Genomic DNA, 9,353 nt, shown 5'->3' with positions numbered 1-9,353 from the left:
CATCTCGGCCTTCACAGGAGTTTCATGGGCAAATCATTCTCTGGTCCAGCAGTTCTTTAAAGGAGCCATCAGGCTTAGGCCTCACAGAAGACCTAGGTTCCCCAAATGGGACCTCCCTCTTGTCTCGGATTTTCTCTCCAATCTCGGATCAGATCCTGACAAACCTCTTTCAACAAGAGACCTCATACTCAAGACTACTTTTCTGGTAGCTGTGACTTCAGCCAAAAGAGTGTCCGAAATTAGAAATTTAGGTTCAAAAGAGCCTTTTCTGACTTTTTTCCCAGACAGAGCAGTGTTGATTCCCATGTTAGGTTAAAAACCCTAAAGTGATCTCAGTCTTCCATGAAAATCAAGAGATTGTGCTTCCCACTTTTAAGTCAACAGACAATCAGGATGTTCATCCTCTTGACGTTGGCAACACTCTAAAACAATACCTAGAGGTTACGGCTCCTTTCAGACAATCAGAGTTTCTCTTCGTCCTTCTCCATGGTAAAAACAAAGGAATGCGGGCTTCGGTCAGATCAATTTCTTCCTGGATTGTGCAGACCATTCAGAGGGCATACAGGGTAAAGGGCTTGGCTCCTCCTGAGGCAGTGACGGCTCATTCGACCCGGAGTATCTCGACCTCTTGGGCAGCTTCTCGGCATGTCACGCCTGAAATCATTTGTAGAGCGGCCTCTTGGGTCTTCTATCAACACATTTGTTTCTCACTACTGTGTTGAACCAGCTGCTCTGTCATCCATTAATTTTGGTTTACAAGTATTGTCGGTTGACAATGTTAAATAAATTTTGGTTGCTTTGCTCAACATTTTGCCCACCCGGGTGTGTGTGGCGAGTTATTTCCCACACATTGCTGCCATGGAGTCTTTCAGGAAAATGGAAAATTTATATCAAATACTTACCGTAATTTTTCTTTCCTGATAGACTCCATGGCAGCAGGCGTTCCCTCCCAAATGTCTGGAGTAGGCTAGTTACGGAACATGGATAGCAGCCTAGAGCAAAGATTTATGGGAGAGGGGTCCTATTGGGTAGTTATGGAGGCGGGGCTAACCCACACGTTGCTGCCATGGACTCTCTCACGAAAGGAAAATTACGGTAAGTATTTTATATAAATTTTCTGTTTTTTTTTTTTCCCAAATTTTCGCTCTTTTTTAATTATATCGCAAAAAATAAAAAAACAGAGTGGTGATTAAATATCATCAAAAGAAAGCTCTATTTGTGTGAAAAAAATGATAAAAATTTTGTTTGGATACAGTGTTGCATGACTGAGGTAATTGTCATTCAAAGTGTGAGAGCACTAAAAGCTGAAAATTGGTCTGGGCAGGAAGGGGGAGAAAGTGCACTGTATTGAACTGGTTAAGGGGATCCCTTTGGGAGAATTAAGAAAAAGACGGTGTGGGGTCCCCCAAAATCCATACCAGGTCCTTTGGGTCTGGTATAGATTTTAAGGGGAACTCCACGCCAAAATAAAAAAAACAGTGTGGGGTCCCCCCCAAAATCCATACCAGGCCCTTTGGGCCTCTGCACCCCCACCCCCACCTCAGAGCACCTTGTCCCCATGTTGTGGGGACAAGGGCCTCTTCCCAACAACCCAGGGCTGTGGTTGTCAGGGTATGGACTGGGGGGGACCTTACGCCATTTTATCTCTTTTTTTTTTTTTATCTGTATCGTCGGGAGCCAGTAGTACATAACAGCCGCGAGCAAGTTTAAATGACATTTTTTCCTTTAGAAATGTCATTATTGCTGCGGCATGTTCTATACATTGCACAGATGCGACAATTTACAGGCAGACTAAGGGGACCCCCCAGGCACAATACTTAAAGGAATATTTCATTTTTATTGTTTCACTTTAAGCATCATTAAAATCACTGCTCCTTTAAAAATAATTGTTTTAAAAACTTTTTTTTTGCATTGATACATGTCCCCCAGGGCAGTACCCGGGTCCCCATACACTTTTTATGGCAATAACTGGCATATAAGCCTTTAAAATTAGGACTTTTGATTTTTCATGTTTGTGTCCATAGACTTTAATAGAGTTTGCATGTTCGCTAGAACCTTTTGCCTGTTTGAGATGTTCTGGTGCAAACCGAACCGGGGGGTGTTCGGCCCATATATACCTGTCACGACCTTTGCTATCAGGTGTTGTTCATCCCTTGTGATTAGCAATAAAGTTGATTTAAAAAAATTAGGAGACAGTATATATATATATATATATTTTTTTTTTTACGCATATGTAAACAGGGTCTACGCCACACATGTGAGGTATCACCGTGAACATCAGAGTGAGAACAATAATTCTATCACCAAACCTTCTGTGCAAATCTGATAACCTTTAAAGGCCTTTAAAATGTTGCCTATGGAGATTTTTAGGCACCGTAGTTTGTGGCCATTCCACGGGCGTACGCAGTTTTAAAGCATGACAAGTTATTTATCTATTTATTCGCATAACATTATCTTTTATATTTTACCAAAAATTGGGTATTATATTGTGTTTTTGTGCTTTAAAATTCATTAAAATATATATATATATATATATATATAATTTTTTATTTTTTTTTTCTTTTATTGCGTTTGAAAACCTGTTGAGCAAATATCCTATGACATAAGAATATGCAACACACACTATTTTGTTTTTTAGGGCCTCTGCTTAAAAAATATATAATGTTTGGGAGTTTTAAGTAGTTTTATAGAAAAAAAAAACGTTTTTTACATGTTGTCAGAATTGGGCCAGACGGGACGTAAGAGAGTCTTGGTCAAAATACAAAACTCAAATATACTGTACTGTTTAAAAGTCTTAGGCACAAAAATCTTCACAAAGAAAAGATACTTATTTATCTAATATTTGTGTATATATTTATTAATTATCTATTAATATAAAGATATTGATTTATCTTTGTATTGTGCTAGCAGAGCATCAGTAATGTTCTCATATCTCATATCGTGGTCGTGATCCGTTATCATCCAATCAGAAGAATGGAGGAAGGTTGTTTACCAAACCATCATGATGATCCCTTATTATCCAACCAGCAGTCAGGGGGGGGGAAGACTGGTTACCAAGCTGTGCTACTAATTTTTAATTCAGAAAAGTGTCACAGAGTTGTTATGGTGCCTGGAGCTTAAAACTGGCTAAAAAGAATTAGAAACATTTTAGTTTGTGGGACAGCTGATATACAGCGGGTAACATAAGTATCATTTTATTAGGTAAATATTTTGGTAAAGGTGCTATTGACATTAAATTTTCACCATATCAGTAACAACTCATGCAATCCATACATACAAATACACCAAAACAAATAAGTTCAGAAATTAGGTTATGTGTAATAAAATGGAATGGCACAGGGAAAAAGTATTGAACAATCTAACTGAAATGTATTTAATACTTTGTACAAAATATTTTGTTGGTAATGACAGCTTCAAGATACCTCCTGTATGAAGAAACTAGTCACATGCATTGCTCAGGTGTGATTTTGGCCCATTCTTCCACACAGTCTTCAAATCTTGATGGTTCCATGGGCCTCTTCTATGAACTTTGTGATCTTTAGTTCTTTCCATAGATTTTCTATTGGATTCAAGTCAGGTGATTGGCTGGGACATTCTAGCAACTTTATTTTCTTTCTTTGAAACCAATTGAGAGTTTCCTTGGCTTTGTGTTTGGGATCATTGTCTTGCTAAAATGTTCACCCTCGTTTTTTTATCAATGTCTTGGTACATTTTTCCATCCCTCCTTCAATGAAATGAATTTTACCAGTACTGTATGCTGAAAAACAGCCTCAAACCATGATGTTTCCACCTCCAAACCTCACTGTTGGTATGGGGGTGTTTTTGGGGTGAAGTGCAGTGCCATGTGACCTCCAACACATGGTGTGTATTATGGCATCCAAAGAGTTTAATTTTGGTCTCATCTGACCAGACTATATTCTCTCAGTGTTTAACAGGCTTGTCTAAATGTTATGCAGGAAACTTTAACCACTTCAGCCCCGGAAGGATTGCCCCCTTAATGACCAGGCAATTTTTTGCGATACGGCAGTGCATTGCTTTAACTGACAATTGCGTGGTCGTGCAACTTTGTATCCAAACAAAATTGATGTCCTTTTTTTCCCACAAATAGAGCTTTCTTTTGGTGGTATTTGCTCATCTCTGCATTTTTTATTTTTTGCATTATAAACAAAAAAAAAAATAAGAGTGACAATTTTGAAAAAAAAATATATTTTTTTCTTTTTGCTATAATAAATATCCCCCCAAAAAATGTAAAAAAACAAATTTCTTCATCAGTTTATGCCAATATGTATTCTTCTACATATATTGATTGGTTTGCGCAAAAGTTATAGCATCTACAAAATAGGGAATAGATTTATGGCATTTTTTTATTATTATTTTTTTTACTAGTAATTGCGGCAATCTGCATTTTTAGCAGGACTGCGACATTGCAGCGGATAGATTGGAAACTTTTGACACTTTTTTGGAAGCACTGACATTTATACAGCGATCAGTGCTATAAAAATGCACTGATTACTGTATAAATGTCACTGGCAGGGAAGGGGATAACACTAGGGAAGATCAAGGGGTTAAGTGTGTTCCCTAGGTGTGTTTTTAACTGTGGGGGATGGGACTAACTAAAGGAGGAGACAGATTGCTGTTCCTACTAGTAGGAACACACGATCTGCCTCTCCTCCCATCAGAACAGAGATGTGTGTTTACACACACAAATCCCCGTTCTGGCTCACATGCCCGCGATCGCAGGTGGCTGGTGGCGATCGCGTCCGCCGGCTACATGCATGGGGTCCCCCACTGTGCAGCGGGCGCTCCTGCTATGGCTCTTAAAGGAGCCGCCGTACAGGTATGGTGATTCGCGCAGCGGTGCCACTCTGGCACCGTATATAGGCATGTGCCGGTCGGCAAGTGGTTAAACAAGCTTCAACATGCTTTTTCTTCAGCAATGGAGTCTTGCGTAGTGAGCATGCAGGCCATGGCAGTTGAGTGCATTACTTATTGTTTTCTTTGAAACAATTGTACCTGCTAATTCCAGGTCTTTCTGAAGCTCTCCACAAGTAGTCTTTGGCACTTGGATAACTCTTCTGATAATTCTTTTCACTTCTCTGTCAGAAATCTTGCGAGGAGCACCTGATCGTGGCTGGTTTATGGTGAAATTATGTTCTTTCCACTTCCAGATTATGGACCCAACAGTGCTCGCTGGAACATTCAGAAGTTTGAAAATCCTTCTGTAACCAATGTCATCAGTATGTTTTACAACAATAAGGTTGCAAAGGTCTTGAGAGAGCTCTTTGCTTTTACCCATCATGAGATGTTTCTTGTGTGACACCTTGGTAACGAGACACCTTTTTATAGGCCATCAGTTGAGACTGAACCAGCTGATATTAATTTGCACTGACAAGGGGCAGGATTGCTTTCAAATTATTGATAGATTTCAGCTGGTGGCTTGGCTTTCCATGCCTTTTTGCACCTCCCTCTACATGTGTTCGATACTTTTTCCCTGAGTCATTCAATTTTACTAAACATAACTATCAGAAACCATGAATCAAACCGAGACAGAAGTGCAGTTAAATCACACTTGTTTAATAATAAAAGTAAATAGAACAAACGTAGCCAAAGTTCGGTAACTGGAACGGATAGCCAGACAAGCCAGAAAGTCAGGGAGCCAGGGAACAGCGTAGTGGAACAGCAAGCATGATCTGGAGCCAGAAGGAATATCAGCCAAGCAAGTCTTTAACAAGAACGCAAGAGATAGTCTCTGTGATGTTGACCAAGGCAAAGGCAGAGATCATCTGGGCTGGATGGATTAAATAGGCAGGACTGAGGGGCAGGATATCATCAACAGGTGAGTCACTGTGGAGAGATAGGAGCTGGCAATTAGCCGACAGCTGAGCGGCCAGCTCAGAGAAGGAAGGGCTGAGCCCGGCCTTGACAATAACTTAATTTCTGAACGTATTTGTTTTGGTTTCTTTGTATGTATGGATTGCATGGGTTGTTACTGACATGTAGTGAAAATGTCATGTCAATAGCACCTTTAGAAATATACTGTATATACTCGAGTATAAGTCGAGATTTTTAGCCCTTTTTTTGGGCTGAAAGTGCCCCCCTCGACTTATACTCGAGTCACCGCCGTCTTCCTACATGATCAGCGTGTCATGCAGACAGACGGCGGCCAGCGTGTGATAATACCATTCGGCGGCCTTTCACTGTTCAAAAGCCGCGCCTCCTCGTCTGTGATAGGCAGAAAACTCCATTTCCCAGCAGTCAGCGGTCAGCCTATCCCGGACATTCTCTCATCCTCGTCCATGGTATGAGGATGAGAGAATGTCCATGATAGGCTGACCGCTGACTGCTGGGAAATGGAGTGTTCTGCCTATCACGGATGAGGCGCGGCTTTTGAACAGTAGAATGGCCGAATTGTATTATGACACGCTGATCATTGCAGAGTGGCACACGGAGGCATGCACAGGACACAGGTAGCATGCACACATACACAAGCACACATGCACAGGGACACATGCACAGGACACATACACAGGGACACATGCACAGGACACAGGTAGGTGACATATGCACAGGACACATGCACATATACACAGGACACATGCACAGGACACATGCACATATACACAGGACACATACACAGGACACATGCACATATACACAGGACACATGCACAGGACACATGCACATATACACAGGACACATACAAAGGACTCATGCACATATACACAGAACACATACACAGGACACATGCACAGGACACATGCACAGAACACAGGGAGGTATACAGCTGCCGATGGGCATTGTTGACCCTCTTTTTCCACTTACAGTAGCTGCTGCATTTCTCACCCTCGTCTTATACTCGGGTCAATAAGTTTTTCCCATTTTTTTGTGGTAAATTAGGGCCTCGAATTATACTAGGATCGACCTATACTCGAGTATATACGGTACTTACCTAGAAAAATGGTGATGTATTCAATGCCTATTTTACCCACTGTATATGTATTGACAGTGTATTTATCCATTTGCATGGAGATCAACTCTAAAAGCAAACTTGTAGTGATAAAAATGCATAGAACTAGGATTGCTAAACTTTCCTTTTGAAAATTCTGGTTGCCTGGCTGCAATGCTAAGTCTATAACTTTAGCACCTTCTGAGTGATTTGGAACATGCTTGGACCAATGGGAGTGAAGTGAACCGGCCAGTGAGGGTCAATGAGTGGCACTGGAATAGCAGTCCCTATAGGAGGAAACGGTGTCAGCGAAAGACCTGGGTGGGAGGGCCTCCGGTAATTATAAATGGCTTTGCCAAGTAAGGAGATTTTGGGTGGAGTTGGGTTTTAAAGATGCAAGCTTGTGGGTTGCCTTAGATCTCCAGGCTTTATAAAATTCTGAAACTGGTTTGGAAACCCACGTATTTATACACAAAGTTACAAGGAGTATTTGTATTTTAAAAATACAATTGGTGGTAAAGGCCGTTGTGTTAAGCTGGCCATAGACTGTTCAATTTCTTTTTTTCATTTTGCCGGCAGAGGTGGATGAAGAAATCCCTATACTGGGACATTGTATTCTGACTAATTGAGAAAGGTTTTCCAGTGTGTCCCTTTGCCAGAAGTCAATCAAATGATAGACTTCTATGGAGCAGGGACAGAAAAATTTATTTTAAATTTGTCCAGTCCCTGCTTAAACCCTTCATGCCGACATAAAACATATATACGTCCCCACTGCACTGGGCTTTTTGCTTTCCTAGCACAGAAACTGGGGTCTCACAGAAAGGCCGGGGTCCCGTACTAATGCTCGGAACCCAGAGATCCCTATACCAGGTCACCTGATCCCTTTGGTAGCCTCTGATTGGCTTGAAAAAAAGGGTTCATATGACTAGGGGTGTGGTTGTCATCATCCCTATTATGATAACCACAATGAAAATTCTCTCTTTCAGGGATTGACATGTAAATTTGTTTTCGTCCGAATGCATTTTCGTCCGAATTTCAGGTATTTTCGTTATCGTTTTAACAAACGATAACGAAAGTGCAGAATCCGAAAAACGAAAGATCCAACATAAACAAATGCTTTATTTCCGTTTTCGTTGCTACAACAGTTCGATATAGATAGGAGATTCGACATGATGATGACAATAGCGATCTGTGTCCATCAAACCTGTGGTCGAATGTGCCTAACCTTAACTCTATTAGTCCAAGATTATTCTACTTAGAGAGAAAAGATTTGACATAGAGAGAAAAGATTCGACGTAGGGGAGAAAAGATAAATAAAAATAATGATGATGATGAATGTTATTGGCTGATTGTAACCAAAGAGGAGGAGCAGTAAAATAGCTAAAACTAAGTACACACATACTTTGGCTTATGGCGTCAGTTGAAAGTTCTAAGAAGATTAGACGGAGCAGTTAAACTATACGGCGTCGTACAGTTTAGCTGCTCCGTCGAATCTTCTTTGAACATTCCACAGACACCATAAGCCTTCAATGACAGATTCGACCTTAATTTGGATTTTCAGACGAATGCAATTTTTAACGAAAAACGAAATAAATAAAAACGAATTTCGGGAGTAACTAAATAAATGTATTTTTCGGACGAAAACGAAATTCCGAAACGAAATATTTCAGTGTGCACATGTCTAGGATTTTAAAGGCAACCAATAAATGAATACAGTATGTTATATAAAAATTACATTCTTTATTGTTGTTTTTTTTTTTTTTTTAAGAGAAAAGTTTAAATATTTAAAAGAAGTATTTCATATATATTTTGTGTAACCTGACACACATTTAACATATCATAGTAAGCCATATATAACAAGTCTGGATACATAAAGTGGTATTCCCCAGCTACACGCTGTTCATTCCCATCGCTATATGAGCAATTGATGGTTCCAAGAGTTGGGGATATGTGAAATGTGTGTCATGTGACAAAGAATATATATGAAATACTTCTTTTAAATATTTAAACATTTCTCTTTTTTTTAAAAAAAGTAACAATAAAGAATGTAATTTTTATATAACATACTGTATTCATTTATTGGTTGCCTTTAAAATCCCACAAAGGGAGGATTTTCATTGTGGAGCCTTTGATTGGCTACCACAGTGATAAGTCACTGTAAAGCCCTTCCCTGTGTTTCTCTCTCTCTCTGTGACTTGAGAGGAAAGATACATTGTATATTCTTCTCTCCTTGCAGAGAAAAAAAAAGTGTGTGTAAAAAAATAAATAGGAAAAAAAAAAGAAAAAATACCCCAATCAAGGTTTCATCTAAGTCAGTGCAAGGGTTAGTGTTTGGGTCAAGTAAGGGTCAAAGGTCAGGGTCAGTATATTTTGGGCAGGATTTTTTAAATTAGTATCAGTGTCAGTT

The sequence above is a fragment of the Aquarana catesbeiana genome, linkage group LG13 (assembly GCF_042186555.1).
Source record: "Aquarana catesbeiana isolate 2022-GZ linkage group LG13, ASM4218655v1, whole genome shotgun sequence".
NCBI classification, from domain to species: Eukaryota; Metazoa; Chordata; class Amphibia; order Anura; family Ranidae; genus Aquarana; species Aquarana catesbeiana.
Note: the sequence above shows the minus strand (reverse complement) of the source record.